Source organism: Triticum urartu, chromosome 4, assembly GCF_003073215.2.
Source record: "Triticum urartu cultivar G1812 chromosome 4, Tu2.1, whole genome shotgun sequence".
Classification (NCBI taxonomy): domain Eukaryota; kingdom Viridiplantae; phylum Streptophyta; class Magnoliopsida; order Poales; family Poaceae; genus Triticum; species Triticum urartu.
In genome coordinates this window covers 582,704,044-582,715,905 of record NC_053025.1, presented here as the reverse complement: position 1 = coordinate 582,715,905, position 11,862 = coordinate 582,704,044, and the positions used below count along the sequence as shown (strand labels likewise).

General features: G+C 47.5%; 1 long non-coding RNA gene across 3 annotated transcripts; it reads right to left on the bottom strand.

The window, feature by feature from the left end:
- Positions 1 to 6,551: 6,551 nt before the first annotated feature.
- Positions 6,552 to 11,453, bottom strand: LOC125552886. 3 transcript variants are annotated; one of them, XR_007303823.1, is made up of 7 exons: positions 11,176 to 11,453; positions 10,822 to 11,103; positions 9,952 to 10,106; positions 9,674 to 9,775; positions 9,500 to 9,606; positions 7,945 to 9,425; positions 6,552 to 6,812 (listed from the first exon to the last, which is right to left on the bottom strand). It is a non-coding gene; the product is annotated as an uncharacterized LOC125552886 (long non-coding RNA). The 3 variants fall into 3 exon arrangements; XR_007303824.1 differs by having other exon boundaries at positions 7,953 to 9,425; XR_007303825.1 differs by lacking the exon at positions 6,552 to 6,812 and having other exon boundaries at positions 7,197 to 7,994; positions 8,081 to 9,425.
- Between the last annotated feature and the right edge of the window lie 409 nt (positions 11,454 to 11,862).

The following is an 11,862-nucleotide window of genomic DNA, read 5'->3' as shown; positions in this document are numbered from 1 at the left end:
TGCGGCGGCTGATCCTCCTTAGCCGCGGTGGCGGTTTTTGTGGGCCTTCCTTATTCCTGTTTTGCCTTGTCTCGGGCTGCTGCTGTGGTTTTGATTCGACGCTCCTCCCTAACCGCCACCAGGGCTGCGCTGGCAGAGTAGGGAGTGGCGGCGAGGTAAAGCACTAGGGGATCTTGAGGGCGCGGAGCCACCATGACCGGAGGGCTGGTCAGGTATCTCTTGAGATCTTGGAACGCCTTGTCGGCCTCTTCAGTCCATTCAAAGGGCCCCTTTTTCTTCATTAGCTGGAAGAAGGGCAGCGCTCGCTCCCCCAACTTGGAGATGAAGCGCCCTAGCGCGGTCACGCGCCCAGTGAGCTTCTGCATTTCTCTGAGGGTCTTTGGCGGGCTCATGTCCTCGACCGCCTTGACCTTTTCCGGGTTAGCCTCGATGCCTCGGTGGGACACGAGGAAACCCAAGAGCTTGCCCGAGGGGACTCCGAACACACACTTCTCTGGGTTGAGCCGCAGGTTCACTGCGTTGAGGCTCGCGAAGGTTTCCTCCAGGTCTTGTATCAGGGTCCTGGCCTCCTGAGACTTCACCACTATGTCATCGACGTAAGCCTCGATGTTCTTCCCGAGCTGCGGGCCCAAGGTGATGTGCATCAGCCGCTGAAAGGTCGCCCCTGCGTTACGCAGCCCAAATGGAATGCATGTGTAGCAGTACACCCCACACGGGGTTAGGAAGGCTGTCTTTTCGACGTCTTCTACCGCCATCTTGATCTGGTGATACCCAGAAAAGGCATCCAAGAAGCATAGCAGGTCGCATTCTGCGGTGGAATCGACGATCTGGTCGATGCGGGGGAGCAGGAATGGATCTTGCGGGTATGCCTTGTTGAGGTTGGTCAAGTCGACACACATGCGCTCCTTCCCTCCCTTCTTTGGCACAATGACAGGGTTGGCCAACCAATCCGGGTATCGGACCTCACAAATGACCCCAGCGGCTTCTAGCTTGCGGGTCTCCTGGACGATGAAGGTCTGCTTTTCTGTGGACTGCCGCCTTGCCTTTTGCTTCACAGGGCGCACGTTGGGGCACACGTTGAGGTGATGCTTGATTATGCTCCTAGGGATCCCCGCCAACTGGTCAGGCTCCCAAGCAAATACCTTCTTGTTCGCGCGCAGGAACCTGACCAGGGCCTCCTCCTGCTCGGGCTCGAGGTTGGCGCCTATGGTGAAAGTGGCATTGGTGGACCCGTCCTCATCGACGGGTATCTGCTTGGTTTCTGCCTTGTCTTGGATGAACAACTGTTTCTTCTTGGCGGGTGCAGCCCCCTTGGGCTCGGGGGTCTCCGAGTCGGCGGGCTGTGCCGACGCCGTCGTCTTGAAGGCGGGCTCAAGCACTCGCAGCGCGTCTCCGGTGTCCCCGTGCATGGTGAGGACACCGCTGCTCCCGGGCATCTTCATGAGGTTGTACGTCGGGTGCGTCGCGGCCATGAACTGGGCCAACGCTGGATAGCCGAGGATGGCGTTGTAGGGTAGGCCAATGGGGGCGATGTCGAAGTCGACTAGCTCCGTGCGGAAGTTGTCGTAGGTGCCGAAGGTTACTGGGAGCCGGATCTGTCCCAAGGAGCTGGATGACCCGCCCCCAACGCCTGAGAAGGGTCGGTTGGGTTGCAGCCGTTCCAGGGGTATGCGGAGGAGGTTGAAGGCCTCAACCGAGAGCACGCTGAGGCCCGCGCCGCCATCGATGAGAGTTCTGGTGACGGCCACCTGGCAGATGGTGGGGGTGCACAGCATGGGGAGCGCACCCGAGCAGGTCGAGTTGGAGGGGTGGTTCTCCGAGCTGAAGGTCAGGCCGGCCTTGGGCGCCGCCCGGTCCGGGGAAGCCCCCTGCCGCGTGGAAGCGACACTGACCCGGCGGATGAACGGCTTGATGTGGTGACTTGTAGGCGGCGCCTGCGAGCCGCCCAGGAGGGCCGCGACGACCAGGGGTGTTGGTGTAGCGTGGTGGGTGAGGAAGAGGCTGCGAAGCTCTTCCCAAGAGGCCACGGAGGCTGCCGGCAGGTGGAGCAGCCATGCGTGCGGAGCGCCGGTGAGGGCCATGGGAAGCCAGTTGGCCATGACCCTATCATCACCTCCAGCTTCGAGGATGGCCTCCTCGTACGCCAGCAAGAAGGCCAGCGGATCAGTCGCGCCGCTGTAGCGCGGCGGCGTCGTTGGCTTGAACTTGTCTGGCCACCGTACCCGTTGCAGGGCTGGGGCCAGGGCTCGGAGCCCCCTGGCCCCCGTGCTAGCGCCGGCGGCCGGCGGCCGGAGCGGGCGATGCGCTACTCATCGCGGGGCAGGTCGTGGCGGTGGCAGAAGGGAAAACTCTGGTGCACCCCTACCTGGCGCGCCAAATGTCAGATTTCGGGTTCCGGCAGACCCTCGAGGTTCGAACACTGGGGTGCACGCGGAGATTTTGCCTTCTACCTACCTGCACCCCTCCGCCTCGCTAAGATCTAAGCTATGGAAAGAACAGCACAAGAGACACTGGGTTTATACTGGTTCGGGCCACCGTTGTGGTGTAATACCCTACTCCAGTATGTGGTGTGGTGGATTGCCTCTTGGGCTGATGATGATGAGCAGTACAAGGAAGAACAGCCTCGCGAGGGTCTGTTCTTGGCTGGGGGGGTGAACTGCTGGGAGGAGTTCAGTCGCCCTTCGCTCTCTCTCTGTGTGATGCTACTCGATCCTATCCTAACTTGTTTCTCTCTTGGCTTCTAGATTCTCCCTTCTTGATTGCCCCCCTACCCTGGGGGTGGCTAGTCCTATTTAAAGGCAAAGGCCCTGGGCCTCTTCCCAAATATTGAGCGGGAAGGGCGCCAACAATTGGCCATTTTGAAGGGGAACATCTGGTACACTTATCCTGACTAAAGTTGGTCCTCGCCTGCCAAAGGCTCTGGTGGTGACGCTGGCTTGGGCTCCATAATGACTTACTCCCTGCCGTTGGACTGGTCTTGGTCTCGTTGCACCGAAACGGGTGCCTTTACTTGATGCTCTCGCTTGCGCTTGCTCCCTTTGCACCAAAGAGGAAAGGAGGACACTGCGTGGGCTGGCGCCCGCCTGGCGCCCTTGGTCGTCATGGCTTGCGTCACGGGCACCTCGTGAGGTACCCCGCCTTGATCTCTCCGCCTCCTCGCGAGCCAACCTGATGAGGCCGTGCCTGAGGAAGCTCCATGTCGTCCGCCCCGCGAGGCTTGGCCCCTCGCGAGGGTCTTGGGTCTGTGTTGATGAAGATGGGCCGTGCTGGGCCCCTCCTCGAGCCACGCCGCAGGCCGCAGGCAGGCAAGTCTGGGGACCCCCGTTCCCAGAACGCCAACAAATGCCTACTGTACCATATCATTTCTACAATTTATATTGAGAAATATAAGTCATAGAAACTAGAAAACAAGCAAACTATACAATGAAAACAGAATCTGTGAGAAACAGAACAGTCTGTAATGATATAAACATTAACCATACCTTTGCTACTCAAAAAATTATGAAATAAATTGTTGGACGTGAGGAATTTGTCTATTAATCTTCTTCAAAAAGAATCAACCTAATCGCACTCTCCAATAAAAAATGGCAGCAAATCTCGTGAGCGCAAAGTTTCTGTTTTTTACAGCAAGATCACATTAACTTTTACCCAAGTCTTCCCAAAGGTCTTATTTGGCACTTTATTAAAACAAAAACTATAAAACATGATTACTACAGTATCTTAATCATGAGAACACGCAAAAACATTAAGGGTAAATATTGGGTTGTCTCCCATCAAACGCTTTTCTTTAATGCCTTTTAGTTAGGCATGATGATTTCAATGATGCTCACATAAAAGATAAGAACTGAAACATAAAGAGAGCATCATGAAGAATATGACTAGAAAATTTAAAAATAACCCACTTCCTATGCCTAGGGATTTTGTGAGCACACAATTTATGGGAACAAGAATCAACTAGCATAGAAAGGAAAAACAAGTATAACTTCAAAAATTTAAGCACATAGAGAGAAAAACTTGATATTATTGCACTCCTACAAGCATGTATTCCTCCCTCATAATAATTTTCAGTAGCATTATGAATGATTTCAACAATATAACTATCACATAAAGCATTCTTTTCATGACCCAGAAGCATAGAAATTTTTCTACTCTCCACATAAGCAAAATTCTTCTCATTCGGAATAGCGGGATCACTAGTTCCTAGAGTTGACACTCTTCCAAACCCGCTTTAGATGATAGTATTATTCATACTCCAAAAGATATAAGTGAAGTTCATGGAGCTTTCTACAATTAATATAAACTAACCAATGTCCAAGCTCAAAATGTATAAGTGAAGCACACGAAGCATTCTATAAAACCATACTCAAAAGACTTAAGTGAAGCACAAAGAGCAATTCTATAAGATCATACTTAAAAGATATAAGTGAAGCACATGAAGCATTCTATAAACCAATGAAGGGCTATATCATACTAGCTTGGTTCATAAAGGAAGAACAAAAAAACAAAGGACACAAATCATGTGAACAAAACAAAAACCAAGGTATACCGATAATTGTTGAAGAAGAAAGATGGGATGCCAACCGGGGCATCCCCAAGCTTAGATGCTTGAGTATCCTTAGAATATTTACTTGGGGTGCCCTGGGCATCCCCAAGCTTAGATGCTTGAGTATCCTTAGAATATTTACTTGAGGTGCCCTGGGCATCCCCAAGTTTGAGCTCTTGCCTCTCTTTATTCTTCTCATATTGATAGCTCCTCGATCTTCGAACACTTCATCCACACAAAACTTTAACAAAAACTTTGTGAGATCCGTTAGTATAATAAAGCAAATCACTGCCTTTAGGTACTGTTTTGAACTCATTCTAAATTCATATTGGTGTAATATCTACTGTATTCCAACTCATCCATGGTTCATACCTTCCGATACTACTCATAGATTCATCAAAACTAGTAGACTGCCCGTGCGTTGCCACGGGCTCTTGAAATAGTTTGCAAGAGTTACATGTTAACTTTTTAAGGTTTCGCCTCGCCATAGATCCAGACCCCCACCACTGATTCCACTCCGCCTAGGCCGCCGCATGCCGCCGCGCTGCCCCATCGCGTTCGCCTCCGCCCCGACCCCGCCCGCCTCCTCTCCGGCCGCCTCCGCCTTCGGTCCATCCTTCGCCCGGCCCCGCTCCGTCCGCCTCCCCTCCGGCCCTGCTCCGTCCGCCTCCTCTCCGGCCCTGCTCTGTCCGCCTCCTCTCCGGTTCGTCCGCCGCACCGCTCCGTCCGCTTCCGCCCCGCGCCGCACGCTGCCGCCCCGCTCCGTCCGCCTCCGCCCCGCGCCGCACGTCGCCCCCCGCTCCTTGCTCGGCCGCCGCCCGCTCCCCGATGGCGCCGAAGAAGACGCCGAAGGGAAAGTCCGGTTTCTTCGGCATGAGGGCGAAGCCCTCCGGGAACTTTGGACTGGAGTTCTCCGATGCCGGGCAGCGTTGGTGGCTCGGCACATATCCCACCGCCGATGAGGCCTCTCGTGCCTACGACGTGGCGGTGTGGCGTGCCGGATGGCCGAAGACGGACCTAAACTTCCTGGAGGTTGAGTCCCAGGCGGTGGCGGAGTGGCTCGTGCTGCAGGGCATCCGGATGGAGGAGATGCCGACTAAGAAGGCAAAGAAGAGACCCGCGGTTGTTGTCGCTCCCGGCCAGAGCGACGAGGCGGCGATAGCTTGGTTTGCGTGATTTGCGTTTTGCTGCAAAGCCATCTCTAATAAAATGCTATTTGCTACATTTTTTAATAGAAAAATTATTTCCGATGAGCCAGCCATAACTCAACAGACCAATCTCTAATGAAATATTATTTGCTACATTTTTTAAATAGAAAAATTATCCGATCAGCCAGCCATAACTCAACAGACCAATCCGAACCCACATTTTCTAAAGTAAAAAAAAAAATTTCCCTTGATAGATCAAGATGCCAAAGTGTCATTTGCCCGACTGCTATGTTCCTATACACGCAGAGCAAATTATTTTTCAAATCAAGGAATTAAGGAAAGGAAGAATATCATGATGTTCGTGGCACTTGCCAGGTCTGCCATGCTACCATGGCATTGTCTTTTTAGTCTCTACCCACATGCCGAGTTGAGAAATAATCTTCAGATATACCCACTGCTAACACACTCACGTACATAATGGCCCTTGGCTGATTGATTTGGCTGGCTGTTAACACAAGCACACAACACACAAAATCAGTCAATGGCCACACCAGTATGCATTGTTTACTTTATTCCAATTGTGATGCAATCGTGACACCTACAAGCCCCGTCCGCTCGCTCGTCACGGTAATTGCCTACTCGCTGCTGGTGCCAACCTCTCGACCTCGCCACCGCCGCTCACCACTCAGTCTCCACCGGCTGCCCATTGCCTCTTGCGCCACCCGCGCGCTCGCTCGGCCCAATGTTGTTGATTGGAATGCGGGACTGAAGGTAATCCATGGACAGGTTTTAGTTCTGCTTGGCATCAATCTTTGGTACTTGTCAATCCATCTAACACACAAAAAATCGACTCTCAGACAGAAAAGTGATCTAACTCTATTGATGAGCACAACAGTACATACCATCCCATCATGATGTTGCCATCTCTCACACTTGATGATTCTTGTTATTTATAACATGTACACCATCGGCCGATTGCTTTATTAGAAATATATTTACACAATATGATCAGAGCAACATCAAGGAGTCGGATGCTGGTGCACAGATTCTCCTCAAATTCCACATGCAACCCTTGTAGAGAAGAACAACATATTTTCCTTAAGTGATTTTTGACCGAGCTCCTACAAAAAAATTCAAAGAAATCATGAGGAGCATGGAGCCAAGCAAACTAATCATAGTAAATCATGAGAGGAGAAGCCTCTCAACCTACTACAGGGAATCGAGTCAACATTAATTCGTGTAAGAATCAAACCATAATGTAGATCAACAACCCAGTAGTTGATAAAATAACCCTGACACAACCCATTAATACAATATATGGTCACAGGAAGTAGATTGAGATTGTGCAGATATCATGATCTACGAACCGTATCTACGAATATTGATTGCAAAGTCACAAACAGAACCTCCTCACATCACAAAAGAAATGTTTCATCAACTGAAACTCTAGCGAATGCCAATTGGATTATATAAGTAAGATAGAGACATCGAGAAAAAGAAAAGATAATTCAAAGAGTATATATTCTATTTTCTTACTTGACATCACAGAGAATGCAAGTCAAAGATATTGCGATACATCTTACCCTTCTATAAATTGACTGCAAGGCACAATCCCCAGCAAAATATACAGAATGAATTGCTCCTATGGTCCAAGTATTGCATAAATAGTTATATACAAACTAATCAACAGTGAGCATAAACATGGCATGTACTACCAAAATCCCTTGGATATGGAGCTTAGTCTGCATGTCTATTCGTTTTGTTTCCATAGTACAATGTCAATACTTGTTTCCCTAGTACAATGCCCGTGCGTTGTCACGGGCCTTTTAAATTTTTTTCTGATTGCATACATAAGCATAATGCATTTCCAATTTCACATGTATAGAAAAAAATTACAGTAACAATCAAAAAATATATTTGATGCAATGTATTTTCATTTTTCCACTCCACTTGCATCTCCTAGTAGAACGCCCGTGCGTTGCAACGGGCTATATTGACGACTTCTTTTTTTACGTCAAAGAACTCTTCTTTTCTCCCATTCTTCCTTCCGCCAATTAAAAATGTTTCTCAGAGTGATATGTGGATGGATAAATTTACAACGGTACTAAAATATGAAGGACTAAAACCATATTTATGGAAGAACATTTCTACAACACATTCGACATGAAACTTATGGTGTTTGATAGATTGGATAAAACACGATGCTGACTTAGCACCAAATCTCATTGATAGTTCAGAACATGGTTGTCATACCATTGTACCTGAAAGATCTGTCTCCCCCTTCCTCGCTCCCTCTCTAGTAGCTGTCTCATGAGCCGGTCGTCATTGTTGCTGTTGATGGCGATGACAATAATGAGGAGGAACAGCACAAGAGCTAGATGTTCTTTACCTCTTCCCTATGGTAACTGCCGCCTCTGCATTGGGTGTCGTTCATCAACACCACCGCTGCGCCAGCTGCTACTTGTATAGAAAATAAGAAGATAGAAACTTTGTGTGTTGGGTCGCCAGATGCTCATTTGCTTGTATGATTGTGGAGACTGCGCTAAACAAGCAGGCTGGTAATTGTACTCCAGCTTGAATGGAGATGCACCAAGTTCACTTGATCCACCAATCAACTTTGGACTGTGGATCCCAAGTCCGAGAACAAAAACTCACTGAAAGTATGCATGTGTATCCAACAATCATGACATGTACTCCATATGTAAAGAAATATAAGAGCGTTTAGATCACTTCTTTAGTGATCTAAACACTCTTATATTTCTTTGAGGAGGGATTATGGACCAAAAGAAGAAAATAAACATTGCATGCTACATAAATGGATAATAAAATCTATCTGCATGAGATGCAACATGAATGTCACAAACATAAGCATAGTTTCGATGCACACTATCTCATGTTGCATGTTAAATACAGGTTTGTGCACGTTGACTTTTGCTGGTAGATGGAGATACTAAGATGAAAAAATGGTCACACAAAAATTGCTTTTCAAATGTTAATATTACCAAGACTAATCCATGAATAAAATGTATGCAACTATGCACAGTAAAGATACTTAAAATAGTTACTGGACTAAACTCACTGATATAGAGCTATCAAAACCGGAGCCAAGGCTCAAATCTTGAACAACGATCAAAGCAGACTTCAGCCTTGTGGTTGCCGCATAGGCTCACCACACTGACAACACCAACTCTCTTCCGTCTTCTCAGTTTCTTGACAAAAAATGATACTGCTATTTGCACATTAGGGAGTAAATTATGCTTCAAGCATTACTCAAACCAAATCGGCAATATGTAGGCTTAAAATATCAGCAGGCATCCACACAGATTTCTACAGCTGAAATATAGTGTTGTGATTTGTGTACCCATAATGCAGAATAACCTATTGTTCTATTTGGTGGTTAAATAAATAAACATTATTGTTTTTGGCTAGTGCCTGTAGAGCTACTAAATGATAGTCAGCGTCACTGTATATTTCTAAGAAAGAAAATTATAAGACTTCATTGGTTGTAAATAACGCTAATTGTATTGGTTGCCACCAATGTCGACTTGAAAAGAAAATTATGGAGCTTCAGTTCATATGCATCTAGTCATATAAAAAAATAAGAACACATGCTTCAACTCCTGTTAGTTCCGTCACAAAAAAAATCATCACCAAAAATCAGAAGACAAAGTATCATTGTTATATTTGTTGACTTGATTGATTACTGTAGGTTAACACACCCAACTGGAATTAACCTGCAATTGGATAAAAGAAATTAAGATTTGAGACGTGTGTTATAGGGTTCATAGAAGAGAGAAGAGGGAGGTACCATATCAAATCATTGGTCGCACAGTTTGACATTCAACTTTCCATTTTCCAATGAGACCTCAGGGATTCATATACATAAACGTTGATTGATATATCAGGTCCAACTCCCTGTAACACATAAAAGTTACTGGGAAGTCAACTAAAAAACAATTCTCAGCAGAAACATACGGCTTACCAATAAGGTGGACCAAAGGCCTTTATACAATCCTCTACCATTCTCTTCTCTACCAATTGTAGACAACGTGTGAAAGATGCCCTTGTAATACCTAGTGGTTTTCTGCAGAATTTTATAGACATGAAAGTTTAGCTTACTAAAACCTGTTCCTTTGGTCTGTAAAGCTGCATTGCATGAAAGCGTTAGGTAAAGATGCTCTAAGTTCTAACTGGAAGTTATATTGATTGATTGGTTGGCTTAGTGTTATTCACAAATCACGAAAGGAAGAAAAGCATCACCTGTGTTGTCAGGTGATTTCGAAGAACATCCAATGGGTAAGTTACAGATGCAGGTGTCACTCACGCTAGACCACCACCAAGTAAACATATAGACACTAACATAATTTGGGCCGTCCATTCCGTGAAGTTGCAACTATATTTCGAAATTTATAAACCTATAACAAAAAAACATAGTCGTGAGAAATCTTGCAAGTTAACATACTAAAATTCAGTGCTGAACTTTTTGTATCGCTCATATCAATAGAAGCTGATGACGGAATAAGAAAATCGATGTATAATTTTCACAAGATTGCCTTTCAAATATGCCCAAAACACTTCTTGTCGAACAACCCACGAAGTCATGTGCCATATACTACCCTTCCTTAGAGCTGCAACATCTGAATGCATACCTGCCACCTGTCGGATCAGTATGCCACAAGCTCATACAACAAACTTTATCATCAGCATATGGGTTATGTGACAAAAAAAATTACTGTATTCAAGAACATTTTCGCGAGATTGCAATTTTGTAGCTATGAACAGCATATGGTACATATAATTAATCCACAACCAAGTTGAAGTTTGGACTATGATTGGACAATACACAGCAGAGTGTTGTAAATTAACAACAATAATAATAGGCCATGACTGTCAACCAGAGATATATTGTTTGGGGCAATCAATTCAAAGCGAGGGAAGAATATATATCACATTCAGGGAACTTAGTTGATATTATCAGCATCCAATTCCTTTGAAGAATCTATATATGTGCAGTGTGAAAGCAGAAGGAGCACAGCAGCACCATGAAATAGAAGAGAAATATTCCTTCACGCTCACAATCCGTGCACACGAGAACGCCGGAGATAAAAGAGGGGGCGGAAAGCCTATTACCTGCAAGAGGATGGAGAGTGGCGAGGATCGAGATGCAGATTTTGCCGACCACGCCGGTGAGGTGTGCGACGGTGATCCAGCCAAGGAGCCGCTGCGCTTGGCAAGGGAAGGCCCCGACGACGCCATGGAAGAGGAGAAGTTGGCCGCCGCCAGTCGACGGCAACGGGGATCTGGCGGATATCACCTCCATCATCCCAGACACGCCTTCATGGTGGGCATCCTCACGGCCCCTTGAAACCGCAGCAGCTTCTCCTTGCATCCCCGTCGCCAGATCATAGCAAACTGCACACACGCCCGAATCAGATCAAGATGCGGAAATAACCAAACTAGAAGAAGTGGAGGAGGGATTCGTACCTAGTCGAGGCCATGGACCAGAGGGTGATCTGCGGCGCCAACGCCAGATCGGTCATCATGGCCGCGGGCGAGGGAGGCGGCGGCGACCTCGTTCCCCAGCGGCGGCGGCGGCGGATCCTATCGGGGCTGGGGCGTCTCCTCTCGGCGGCGGCAGCGGCGGCGGTGGGTCCTCTCGGGGCTGGGGCGTCTCCTCTCGGCGGCGGCGGCGGCTCCTCTCGGGGCTGGAGGCTGAGATGAAACAGATCGAGATTGAGGTTTGTTTTACGTGCGGGGTGAGATACGAAAGAAAAACCAGACAAGATCGAGATCGCACAGTTTGCTGTTTTTTTCGCTAGTTAATTTTCGCCGATTTGTGCTCCGTGGTTTATTTTCAATCCTCTTAGTTAATAACGACGGGAGTTTGGGCGTGTGCGGGACTCGATCACGAGGTTTTCTTTGGTTTTTCGCGGCTGAGGGGGAGGTGGGAAGAAGTACCAAAAAAGACCGGGTGAGGTGGGACGAAAATAAAACCCGGAACGCGGACTACCAACTGAGACATTAGGAGTAGAGATAAGCAAACAACACATAGAAAACAGAATCTGTCTAAAACAGGACAGTCTGTAGTAATCTAGAAGTTTAGTGAACTTCTGTGATTCCAATAATTATGAAATAAATTTGACAATTTGAGAAATTTATGCAGAAGTAATG